The sequence below is a fragment of the Etheostoma spectabile genome, chromosome 1, assembly GCF_008692095.1.
Source record: "Etheostoma spectabile isolate EspeVRDwgs_2016 chromosome 1, UIUC_Espe_1.0, whole genome shotgun sequence".
In the NCBI taxonomy this organism is placed as follows: Eukaryota; Metazoa; Chordata; class Actinopteri; order Perciformes; family Percidae; genus Etheostoma; species Etheostoma spectabile.
Genome location: NC_045733.1, coordinates 13,866,672 through 13,879,825, shown reverse-complemented (window position 1 = coordinate 13,879,825; position 13,154 = coordinate 13,866,672).

The following is a 13,154-nucleotide window of genomic DNA, read 5'->3' as shown; positions in this document are numbered from 1 at the left end:
CACAGTGAAACTATGGGTAGCTTGTGTGCGGATGGTCTAAAGAAACGTTTCAATGGTATTTCACAATAAAATAGTTGTTTGAACCAATAATTGTGCAAGTGCAAGATTTCTTTAAATATATGAATGCACCATGCAATGTTTTGAACATTGGACAGCCTGTGTTACAGGTGGTGACAGTTTTGAGTTTTGTGTCTAGAGTTTTGAAAATTGACATCAAGGACCTGAAATTAATATCAAAGTGAAAAAAAACTGTTATTGTGTAAAGCAAAGCATCTGAGTCTTCCAAAATGTTGGTGCTCTGTTTTACATTTGGGATATTGTCCAAACTCAGCTCTGCATCCACAATTTCAACAATTCCTGTGAACTTTTAACATGCTTTTACTGAGTCCTAAATGCATTTTTTCCCCCACAGTCAAAGTCCCATCTTCCTCTTTAATGATTGTGCTCCAGATTTTGCTGCCAAATAAGAGAACTGGTTCTGTAACACTTTCAAAAACTTTAATCCATAATATAATTGGGAGTTTGAATACTTTGCTTCTTAAGCTGTAAAATAATGCTAGAGATTTACATCCAAAGTAGTTAAAGCCCTGTTAAAATGCCCTAAAGCCCTGTTTTTAGACCAAAGGAAGTGTATTCAGTTTTGTAGCCTCATGGGATTTCTAATTGAGTGTTACACGTCGCAACCCAAGTATGATTTAGAAGATTAGGGAAAGAGTGTGGACACAGATAACAAAAGGTCTGTGTATGTGCAGGTAAAATTGTAAGTGAATGTTTCAAAGCAATGCTGATTCTGTATCCCATTTAATTGATTGCCCATTGTGGGACTAAGAATGTCATTGTCTTTTTCATTGATTAACACATGAGTCTGTTTGATTTCTTTGTATCTGATGAAATGCCAATCCGGGCTTTTAACAATGGACTTTTGTTAATGTAATGAAGAAGAGGAAAACTCAAAGGGAGTAGGTTACAGCATTCACACATCACTTGTGTAATCTTTGCTCTAAATGATAGAATGTGAAGCCAAAATAACGGACAAGCTCAGCACAAATTCTTTCAGGAAGACTTCTAAATAAGCTTGAATCACCACCATCTCTCCCTAAAACTAGTCAGCTGTTAAGAGGCGTTCACTTTTCGGAAAATCAACCAGAATTGGCCCCGAAATTCATGATCCAATAACAGCATGACATCCTGCTTTAAATGTCTTCTCTCCTTGCTATCTGCTGTCTTTTCAGGCAAACCAGTTACCAGTTTTTAAACTGAGTCAGGCCAGTTTTTACATTGTAATGTAATGTTACTTTTTCCAACTTTCCTGTATAATAAATATATGAAATGAAATGAAATGAAATGAAATGAAATGTGCAACCCTCCTCCTCCCCTTACACCTCCGGGCATTGTCTACCACTGCAACCTGAGTTCCTTTCCTGCAGTCTGGTCCTAGTTTTGGTCTCGGTTCTCTCTTCTTCATCATCACCAATGTCTAGGCTCTATCGGGTGGTATATCTGGTTTCTCTACCCCTTTAAAATAATTTGAATTCCCAAAGACTCTGTACATTTCTTATTATGCAAACATTCTCTCCTGATTGAAATATATTGTTAAACAGGCATGGATTCTCTAAGGTGCCATAACAAAGTCTATTATATAGTGTCCATCAAAAGGGAGAGGATCTGGAGATTGTAGGTGAAACGATGGCAGGTAATGGTTAGTTCGGAAATCCTTCTGTCTGAACTCGCATCAGATTCTTCAAAGACAAAGTTCACATGCGTGAATACAGTGTATGTTGCAAGTAAGGAACAGTTTCATTAGAAACACATTGCAAAAGCACTCTAATGGGGAAATTCCTGCAAATGCAGTCAGATGACAATTGAATAAATACATTTTGTATTTCTGTCACTTGCTTTGTAATTCTGGAATAAGGTAAAACCTGTGTGTCCATGGATACTGACATTCAAAAAAATTGCATGCTATGAATTAGTATACAGTAACTACTACTGGGTGTTGTGGTGGTTTAGTGTGTTATATATTTACAGTCACAGAATCGTCCTTCTGGGATATGCCACATAATGTGCCAAGAGACAGGTTTTAATTATGATCTCACCAGTATGCTGCATGTGCCTTGTGTTGGCTCTGATTAGTGCCTAGGGAATCAAGGCTGTAATTGTTTGTGCTAAGTGAAGTGTGCATAAACGTGTGTGTGTGTGTGTGTGTGTGTGTCGCAGTGATGAGAGTGGTTGGTCACCCATAGGGCTTATGTTTCTACTCTGAACAGAGGAGAAGTGAATTATTTGCTCAGGGCCACACTGTGTGTCCAATCAGCTTCAAGCACCCTAGGGTGACACCATCATGGTCATCTCTTCTGCAGGAAATGATGCAAGCTCTTCTGAATTACATAGGGTGTGAGACCAATAAAATGGGGCCTATTCTTGTCACAGCATCAGATAAGGATCGGCTGCTGGATGCATTGCAGCAATTACTGCAGGCCTGCACTCCTCGGCTGTGGAATTGGGAAATGATCATCTGTGAAGCACAGCAGAGTACCACCGCCTCCAGCACAATAACTCAACATGTCCACTTGGCTATGTCAGCTCTGCATGAAGAGAGAATCTGAGAGATACAAAGAGGGAAAGAGAAGATTAGAAGGAAGTGAAGAAAGAAAGAAAGAAAGTCATATTTCATTGTAAAATATTAGTCTGTTGAAAGCACCCATAGATTTATGTCATTTGTCAAAATTTCGCGGCAGAAACGTTGTATTCTTCAAATTGATTTTCCATATTGAGTACTGAAACTTTTATCTCTTAAAACTTTGTCAAAGATTGTTGATAGGAATTTCTATGAGAGTCTGAAGGTATTGGTGTTGAGCTTGTTGTGTTTGTTGAACCAAGGGAGAAGAGATGATGAGGTTCTATATTTTAGTTTGCTTTGAGGAAAGACAGAATCAGAATTACATGAGAGAAATTAGTGTCTTGGTCAGTGTGTTTTCTGGTTGAGTTCACCTAGGTAAGGCAAGATGAACAGATAGAATAGGGGGGAGACGGAAGGATTAATTTGGCTTTTAAAGAGTGAAGAAAATCAGAGAAGTCACAGCCACACGAGGAGAACAGATTCATAATGAAAAGCTGGAATAATGAGGTAGATGTCTAGTTATATCAACGGAAAGAGAATGGCCAGCCATATGAAATCCCCCCTTAAATCCTGCATATTGGTTCATGCCAATATTATCGCATCTCCCAGTGGAAAGGTATGCTAATGTTTCTGACACGCTGACATCCTCCCTGTTGGAGAGGGTTGGTGGGAGCATGAAGGGGGGTGCATTTGGAGAACGTCTTAGGTCAATGACTGTATTAGACACACTGATTGATCCTGTGGAGAAAGGTGCAATCACATTTAATTAATGAGCGAGAAATATATCTTTTTGTGGTGGCCCTGTTTCACTGACCTGGAAAGGAAGACATGAGGGGAGAACACTGTGGCTGAATGAAAAAGCTAATGATCTGTTCATGCATTTATTTAGTATGTTGAATAAGCATAGAATTCTATTATAGCAATTTAATGTGGAAGTATGTACATGAGGATATGACCACTGATCTGTAGAAGGAGGGCACAGGATGTTATTATCAGTATAAATAGTTTTATATAAATGTGACATAATTAACAATATGGACTCTACAACAATGTCTAATGAAGGGACTTATAATGCTCATAAACCTTTTATTTATTTGAAATAAATACAAGTAAATATAAAGTGAAATACCACCCTAGTGACATTCATGTCCATTGCTATATATTGATAAATGTTTCACTTTCAAGCCTGCAAAACTCAGAGAAGGAAAACCCTTGGTCCGACACATTCCTTTGTGTATAAACGTGTAGGGTATTTACATTAAAAAGTACATCAGTTTTCAGTGAGCTAATGAGCTAAATCAAATGCTGGCCTTACCATCTCCTTTTGAAGGTCCTATGACATGCTGCTTTTTGGATGCTTTTATATAGGCCTTAGTGGTCCCCTACCAGCCGGTCCCTCAATGAGCTTTCCATAGGATGGGCCATTCCTGTGTCTGCAGCTTTAAATGCTACTGAGTAAGGGAGAGGCGGGGCAAGGTGGAGGGTGGGGGTGTGGTCTCGACCAACTGCCATGCTTTGCTTGTATGCAAGCCATGATGAAGTATAGGGAAGATTTCAAATTTTCTCAAAGGCAGAGCAGGATACTCAGGGCTCGGTTTCCATCTATCGCCTTTTCTAGCCACTGGGGGCCCAAAGGCAGGCTGGGGCAACTCATATTAATGTTAAAAAAACCTCATGAAGTGAAATTGTCATGCCATGGGACCTTTATGATTTAATGTAGCAGTGTCTCTTGGGTTGCAATATCTCTGAATTGTTTCACTTTTCAAGTCTGCTTCACATCTGGTAAGCAAGAATGGCTAGGCTGAGTGTGTTTGCTTGACAGGGGCAATCTGGCTGCGTGTGAGCACTGATGGCATTTATGTGTATATTTTCAGGATGTGTTAGGGAAGCCTAGCAGAAAGATGTTTTGGTACAGACATAAATGGAGCTTTCTCATGGCTCAAGAAGAGACGGATAAATGATTGGACAGGAGAAAGAGAATCGGGGGAACTGTGGGGCTGTCACAGTATAACCTTTCTTAGTTTCTTACTTTTTAAACATTATAATACAAGAATACATTTTACAAGCAAACAGTATCAGAGTTGCTCACAGGTATATGAGCTAAAGTTGAAGTCAAGTCTCAAGTCTCTTGTGGTTATAATGAGGGTTGTATCACCTGCTGTGTTCCATGCAGGCTGCATAGAATACTGCATAGCTATAAGGAATTCAAAGTATTGCACCACAATCTACTACCACACCACAAGTTTGGCAAACAAACAAACTCTCAGTCATCTTTTAATAACATCTAGCAAACAACAGTCGGAGTTAAACTGCCGTAGGTGGTGGCTAAAGCAAGAAGCAAGCTAACATTAGATTCATTGCTAATCATGTTTGCTAACCTTTCACAGTGCGTTTTTCAGGTTCCTGATAAAGTGAGGTGTGGTTGAACCAGAATCTTTTATCTTGATACAGCATATTTTGCATTCAGCTCTTCTTTTGTTTGAGCCTTGTTGTCTGAAGTTTTTAAAGCCAAAGCTCCTGACAAAGGCACAGATGCTGCCTGTGCTGTCGACCTTTTCGTTGTCCTCTCTCACGTAGGGAGATCATAGAGATTGTCCACGAGACCCATACCGTGAGTCAGAGTCGAGTCTAACGTTTTTTGAGGACAAGTCTGAAGTCACTGTGTGTAGACATGTAGGCATGATTTACTCTTTCCTCCCCCTTTGTGTATTTTGTTTGTGGAAGTAACCTCTTTAAAGCTTGAGTGTGAACATTTTGATATTGATGAACGAATGAAATTGAACAATGAAATTAAGACTCTCAGCTCCACACAACTCTCACTGTAGTTCTCAGTATGGCCATGTTTAGAAAATGGTGTAATCTGGCGAATGCCTCTCAGGGTGTGTGACTTATGGATCTCTCCTTGTGCGTGTCCTCAAAGTCTCACTTCCAACAAATTCCTCTCTCGCTGTACAAGAAACTTCCACAACAGCATGTAGAAAATCAAGTGAAGATAATGACCTCTTCTGAGAGTCTATCATGATTTTTAATCCTCTGTGTCCTCCAACAGTTTTATTGTATTACTTAGAACTCCTCATGGGGGAGAGAGAAACTACGCACTATATCTTTAAATGTGCATGCTCACACCCAACACATTCTCAATCCCATCTCGTAAAACACGGACGCTTGGTCAGGTGCCTTTGTCGTTGTTATTGACACTAAATGTCTCCTTTAGCGTCATATAACACATGCTTGGTGGGGACTATTGGCATCCCTTTTGATGTTGTTAGGTTAAGGAATAGCTTGTGGGTGGGCTTACGGTTCCGTGACATGCGGGAATAACGGGCCGGTTAAAGAAGCAAGCGGCTTCCCGGACACGCTGCAATAACGGGACGGGTAAGGACACACAAAGGACACAAACCCAGCTCTACTGGGTGAAAGTCCTGTGTTTGACACATCCACCCGACCCGACCACCCTCCCTATGCGGAATTTCCCCCTTACATACTACTCGCTGACCCCCATCTACATGCTGCTATCCCCAGTACCTTCTACACACACACGTGTGATGCGGCTGTCACGCGGACAGCCAATGCCCAAACGTTTGTATTTTACGAGTTCGTAAAAGTGAGGTTGTCACACCAATGATACTATAAACCCCTGGACTTTAATAGCTAAGATGTTTTCGCAAGGTTTCTGCTAATGTTCAAAACGTTTTGCACATTCACAACTAATTCCACATTTCTGTGGTTTCTGTTTTCTATTTTTCACATTATTTTAAACAAAAAGCGGCCATTTTAAAAGGTAGTGGGGACATGTCCATCCCCAGTGTAAATGACACATATGGGAATAAATGTAGCTTTGCATGGCACATAGTTTTTCTTAGCCCAGTCTCCAGAGGAGTTCTATTCATAGTGGATGGTTCTTTTGAACATAATTTTTATCCATTCCATGTTCAGTGGATGGGCAGTATCTGTGTTCTCTTTCTCAGTAGTGTGAAAATGGAACAGTGTAATGCATCTGACCATGATGCCTGACACCAGAGTGCATGTTCTGTCACGCATCAACAATTAATGTTGCTAAGGCACATTAAAATTTAAACAAGATAACCACAACGTTTTTTGTTGCATAGTGTTAACAATACATAGTTGCCATGTATGTAGCCCACTATAGAAACAACAATGTTAAACAATCTCTTAAACCAAAACCATTTAGGGTTTTACAGGATACTCAAATTTTGACTGTCTATTATTATTACATAGCTCAAATGGGGCTTTGTTCACAACTCTCTATCCACTCTTGTAGCCTGTTGGTCTGTCCTCAAGCAATGTCACTGCATAGTCAGATCAGCACTTGGCTCGCTGAGTTAAATGTAATTATGACAGATAGTCAAGATGGCCATAGCTACAAACCAGGTTGGAAGAAAAAGGATTTTTCCTTTTTCCATTTACAGCTGTGTATTCTCAGGTTGGATCTCACCCTGACTCCTAATTCATAACGGGTTTCTATTACACATGGAAATAAATCTGCTCAGCAGCACAGGTAGTGAACAGAGAAAACTGCTGTCCATCACCCCAGAGACCAGATTCAATTCCACTGCCTCCCAGTTTTAACTGTCAGAGATGGTTCTCTCTTTTGTATCTCCAGCTTCTCCTCCTCTTCTCTTTACTACTAGATAATTTGTCTAAGATTGAACTTTGCATCTATTCCTCTTATCTTCTAAGGGGGTTTAGAGGGTGGGGTAGGAAATTTCAGAATTCAGTAATCTCAAAATAAGAATGTGATTTATTTTCTCAAGAGAAAAGCCAATTGTGAGCGGAAAGTTTTTCCTCTAGGCACACAAGGCAATAATGGCCTGAATTATAAATTCTTGTTTTAATGCTGCGATTCTTTTTGTATTTTGTACACACTGTTTATTTATGGTGTTATTTTGCTCCTAATATAGATGCTATTTACAGTTTATTTATGACCAACTGAACAACCAAGTCCCACGGCAGTTCATGAAATGGTCACATTATTTAATCTATTGATTTGTGTGCACGGACACGTTTATCTTGTTTTTTTCGTGTTTCTTTTCACAAACTGCTGTAAAACCGCGTTGAACTGAAAGAGATGGCCCTCTGGTTTTTCTGTCATCACCTTTGCTTACCCATGCAAAAGTGATTTGTTATATGAGACATGATATGCAGCCTATACAGCATACATATCTTTGAGAAGTGTTTGAATTAAATGTCAAAAGTGAGTTCAAGCAGAGTTGAAGGGAACCTTTTCTCTTTCTAAAAGTGAGTATTAAACATTTGACTGACATTACAAATGTGCTGTTTATACAAACTGATGAAATATTTACAAAATGATACGTTTTAAAAGCAGCGGGGGAAGGGGAGGGGGATAAAAGGTGACATGTGTTTGATATCCTGCTAGGACATTCTCTTATAATTGCCTATGTAGGGACCTTGCAGATAACCTCCCACTGCCATTAATCACACCAACCTTAATCATCTCATTATGAAAGGCAATTCATCCCTAACGCTGCTCTTTACAGAGTAGGATGAAAAAATAAGAAGCCTGAATCCGTTGTGAAAACAAAGTGAAAAATTTAGAATAATCCTCAAAGATATGACAAAAAAAATATGTGTTCTCTGAACTTTATTCTGCCGCCTGTCTTTCTTTTTTCTATCTCTTCCCTCTTACCTGTTTGGCAGTCCCACATGCTGACAGGAACTGTCGAGTGAGAGATCTCTCCTGCAGCAGACGGCAGTGACGCCTCATCAGACTTCCAGCAAGCCCTGTGGCCCCTGATGGCGCCACAGCTGGGTGGATGGACATGATCACTCACTCACAGACAGGATTAACCCCCCCCCCCCAACTGCATCCATCTTTGCTGTCCTGTTTCTAATCTCTGTCTCCTGGCCTCTGTCTGTCCTCCCGCTTCAGATTGTCTCTATCCCACAGTGCTCATGTCCATGTCACAGTGGTGTTAAGTCTAGACAAAGCAGGCAGAAGCCCAAAGTCTTAAGGCCACTATTTACTGAGCAGCCTTTCAGAGGTTTGAGGGATTTTGTCATCGAGGGTTGGGCTATAATAGTACAACTTGGACTATTATGGCAGTATAAAACGATGTTGGGTAATAAAAAACAATTATTCAACCATGCAGCCGATGATATAAAAGAGAGAAAAAAGGAAAAGTATTTTAGAATAAGCACAAACAAACCTTGTTCTGAACATGTTGTATCAATTTTCTACAAGATAATCGGCTTTATAACCATTATTATTTGTACATGATCACAGTTTTTGGGCTTGCTTAATTCGTCAGAAAAAGAGAAGACTATCATTTGACATTTACAGCATTAAAATTACTGTAGTCTCCAAGACTTTGTTATCAGACACGTGCTGTTACTGAAAATGCAGTCCTTAATTTTAATGTCTATTTGCTGCATGTGAACTGCTTCACTGAAGATTCAGTGATCTTCCCCTACTGAACATAAAATGGAAATCTGACTTAAATATTCTTGTAAAAACAGCCCTTTCCTTTGAATGTTTCCTAATCAGATTTTAGATATACTTTGGATCTCTAATGATTTTTCTTGTTACTGTGCCTTGGTGTCGCATAAAAGAAATCCCACAGCACATTATGCAAAAAGGCGAAACTTTAGGACTGCTGCATACCTTTTACTTGGTATAAAAAGAGAGACCCAAACTAATACTGGATGGCTTATTTTTATCAATGCCATCATGAGCAAAAGGGTGATGACTGAACATGATTATGCTTAGAAAATAAATCACATTTAGCTCATTTGGTTCATGTAAAAAATATGCTAGATATTTAAATAACAGGTCTGATTACCAAATCTAAAGTGAGGTTGGAAATTAAATTAAAAAAAAAAAACGAATTATAAATACATCAGATATATAAATGCATGGATACACAGATGGAATCTTTAAAATGATTTCAATGTGCTATGCAGCGCTAACATCAAAGCGTGTTCAGTTCATTGCCACGGTCGTTTAACTTCCTGTGGTGCGAGGCTCACACCATCACACTGACATGCATTTCAACCAGCACCATAACGGACCAGCACTGCCCACCGTGGCAGCACTATTCACACTAGCTAAGGCTGTTAGGGTCCCAACGGACACACGGAACAGTGTCATGCTGAGTTGCTTTGATAGAGACAGTTTACGTTCTATCACGAGCAAAATGGATTGAAGAGTGGGTGGTGGATTAACAAAAACTGACAAAACCCTACATCAAAGTGTAGCAAAATTAAATTGTGTGTCGCTTTTCATGCTCCTTTGGTGTTGGTAATGACCAGTGAAGAAGAAACGAGATCCAAAGACATGAGCTTGGTAACCTACATATACTGCTTTACGTCACCCCACTTCTGATCTAACTGTTGTTCCTTTGTCTTTCACTGATTAATTTCATTTCTAATAGTTAGTTGTTCATGCATCAGATTTTTTTAAACTTGTTTTTCTCCTGTGCAGTGTGTCTCTGTGTGAACAGACACTATGTTGCCCTATAGGAGGAATGATTACGATTATAATTGACTAAAAAAAGTAAAGATCAATTGTGAAGAAAAAAAAGATTCATTTTAGAATGTGTGAACTGTTGAAATAGGGAGATGTTTAAAATCACACAAAGAAATAATCATATTTAATGTAAAGCCCAGCAAAAGCACCATATAGACTTGTATATAGACTGCAAATGCTTGCCTCCAGGGATGTCAGCAGTGTCCACTGTGTCAAATGTTCCACCATGATACAGGAACTAACTGGGCATGAAAGTCACAAACGAAGAAGCATCCTGTATAGGGATGTCCCGATCCCGATCTCGAGATCGGATCGGCCCGATCTTTTCCTATTTTCCCGGGATCGGAGCTCGGCAACATTACCTGACTAGTCGCGCCGATCTTTACGTCCCCGCTAGTTACGGTTGACGGTAGTTGCGCAATACAAACCTCCGCGGCGGAGCAAAGCAAGCATGGCAGAAGAGTGGAAGTATTTTACTCTCGCGAGTGAAGACTGTCCTAAAGCTGTCCTAAAGCACAGAAAGGTTGGTAAAATGTATTGCTCTTGACAACCAGCCCATCTCAGTAGTTGAGAATGTCGGACTAACTCGTCTTATGGAAGTTTTGGACCCGCGCTACGCTCTGCCATCGAGACTCTACATTGCAGACACAGCCATACCACAGCTGTACAGCAAAGTAAAAGAAACGATACAAAGTAAGTTGAACCGCAACGTTGTTGTTAGTTTCACTACGGCTATTTGGAGCGCAGAGGTTTGCCCGATGTCCCTACTGAGCCTCACGGTGCACTGGGTTGATCCCGAGACTTCTGATTTAAAGCGTGCCGTGCTGCATGCTCATCAGTTCCGCGGGGCTCATACAGCAGAACATGTCTATTTGTCAATCTGTTTACACCATATTTAAGATGAGCAAGTGCATTTTATATTTGCTCATGGTCAGTGCACTTTTTTTTTTGACTTTATGGCAGCCTATTTTAAGCACTTACAAGCTAAAGTGGATCTTGGATAGCACTTTCTTTTTGATAATACTGTACCAAGTCAGTTTTTTTCTTTTTACTTTTGTCTAAAATATAAATTGAAGCTGACCTTTAATTCTGGGTAAGGTTTTTCATTTCATGGGATTACAATAATAATAGTAATGCTTTTTGATAAAAATTAGTCTAATAAAAGTTGGGTTACTTGCTCAAAAATATTTTAGTTTGATCAATTTCAATATTAAAGGCAAAATATCGGATCGGGACTCGAAATCGGATCGATTTAGGTTAAAAGATCGGATAAGGATCGGAGGCCTAAAATGCTGATCGGGACATCCCTAATCCTGTACAAGCCCTCTGCAAAACATACCAGTCCTAACAGAGCTAAACTCAAGAATATGGCAGGTTAAGTACCCAAGGTTGTGTGTATAAGAACTTGTCAAACTGATAAAACTAATAAGCAATCCTCAAAAATGAATGTGGATATGTGTACCTAACCAATAAAAACATCAGACTGATTCCATATTTTGAATCTAGCTGGGAAGTTCCTGTTAAGCCCTACTTTTACCAAATACTAGAAATTTAGAAAATGGCATTCACTCAATAGAACATTGTGAATAATTGAGTTTAATATGAGCCGATGAAGTTAAAAAATGCCTGATCGGACCTCTTTCAGTAGCCATGTCCCAACACACTGAACTGAAGTCTGTCTTCAATAGACTGTGAGAGTCATCAATGGTTATCTAATCAAAAAAACAACCTAGTACTGTAACTAGTAATATATCTTGCGGGAACATGTAATCCACACCTCTTCCTACAGCCTTCTATTGAAGCCCAGTCAGTAGCATGACTGAGGTGTGAATGTTGACTGAAGATTTATATGTTCCAAACAAAACAATATTGCAGCATCAAATATTCATAGTCATCTGTGATCAGCAATGCATACACTGCCATTGATCCATATGGAAAATGCAGCTGCCAGTAACACAGACCTGATCCATCAGCGGCAGCAGAAATAAGGGTGTGGGACGTGAAGTGCAGGAGCAATTTGCAATCACATGGAGAAAATACATGAATTTCCTGGAGTGGAGTCTGAAGGTGAAAGATGTGCGCCTACGTGAAATTGGAAGCAGACACAACTCTTACATAAATATGATCCTTAGACAAGTGGCTTTCTCCATCCTGACAGCTTATTTTCTGGGCAGACAGATGAGCGATGTTTCAATGGGTGTGACAGGAAGAGAGTCGCTGACAGTGGTTTTCTGTTTTTTTTTCTTCTCAATTTTATGAGGCCAAGAGAAGGCTTTATGCAGAGAGAATTGAGATGGAGGGAGAGGTTATGTTAAAGGCATGGTTGTTAACTATTTCCAATATACACTTTTTCACATATTGTTCGAAATGGTCTTTTCACCCCAATGGCAATAAATAACTTATGGGCTTTTGAAAAAGAAGCAAAAAAGATCCGTCATCTGTAGCTGCTGTAATCCTGTCAAAATGCCCAGCAATCACTGCCTTGCGGTCTGCTTGAAATGAACCAATGAAATGCCTCCTTGCCCCGCTGCGAGTACTCTACCCCTTTGGTGTACGTGCCTGAGGTCAATGTGTCGTCAACGCATTGCTAACAGTAGTCGTGTTGTGTTTGTTTTAAACATACAGTATTGAGTGTTTGCTTACCGGTGAATGAGACAGGAAGTAAAACTGAGGTCCTTACTCCGCTCTGCTCTAAAGCAGCGACGCAGCGGTGCTTGTGCAGAGCCCCGATGGCAGGTGGAGGGGTCAGACAGAGCCCGGAGGAAATGCTTTAAAATCTTGCCAGCATTTCTACATTACCAACCCTGCGTTTAAGTGATGGAGAGAGGTTTTCTGATGGAAGGATAAAGTATTTTGGAAAGAGGTCCACAAACAGGTTGGCAGCAAGCCACAAGAATCTTTTCCAGTTTGCCACCATTTTATTTTTGATTAAAAATCTGATTACAATTTCTGTTAGGTGTGCGTAGCAGACTGTCTTCACCAAGGAATTGTCCTTCTAGGTTGATTGTGACCCACATTTATATTTGT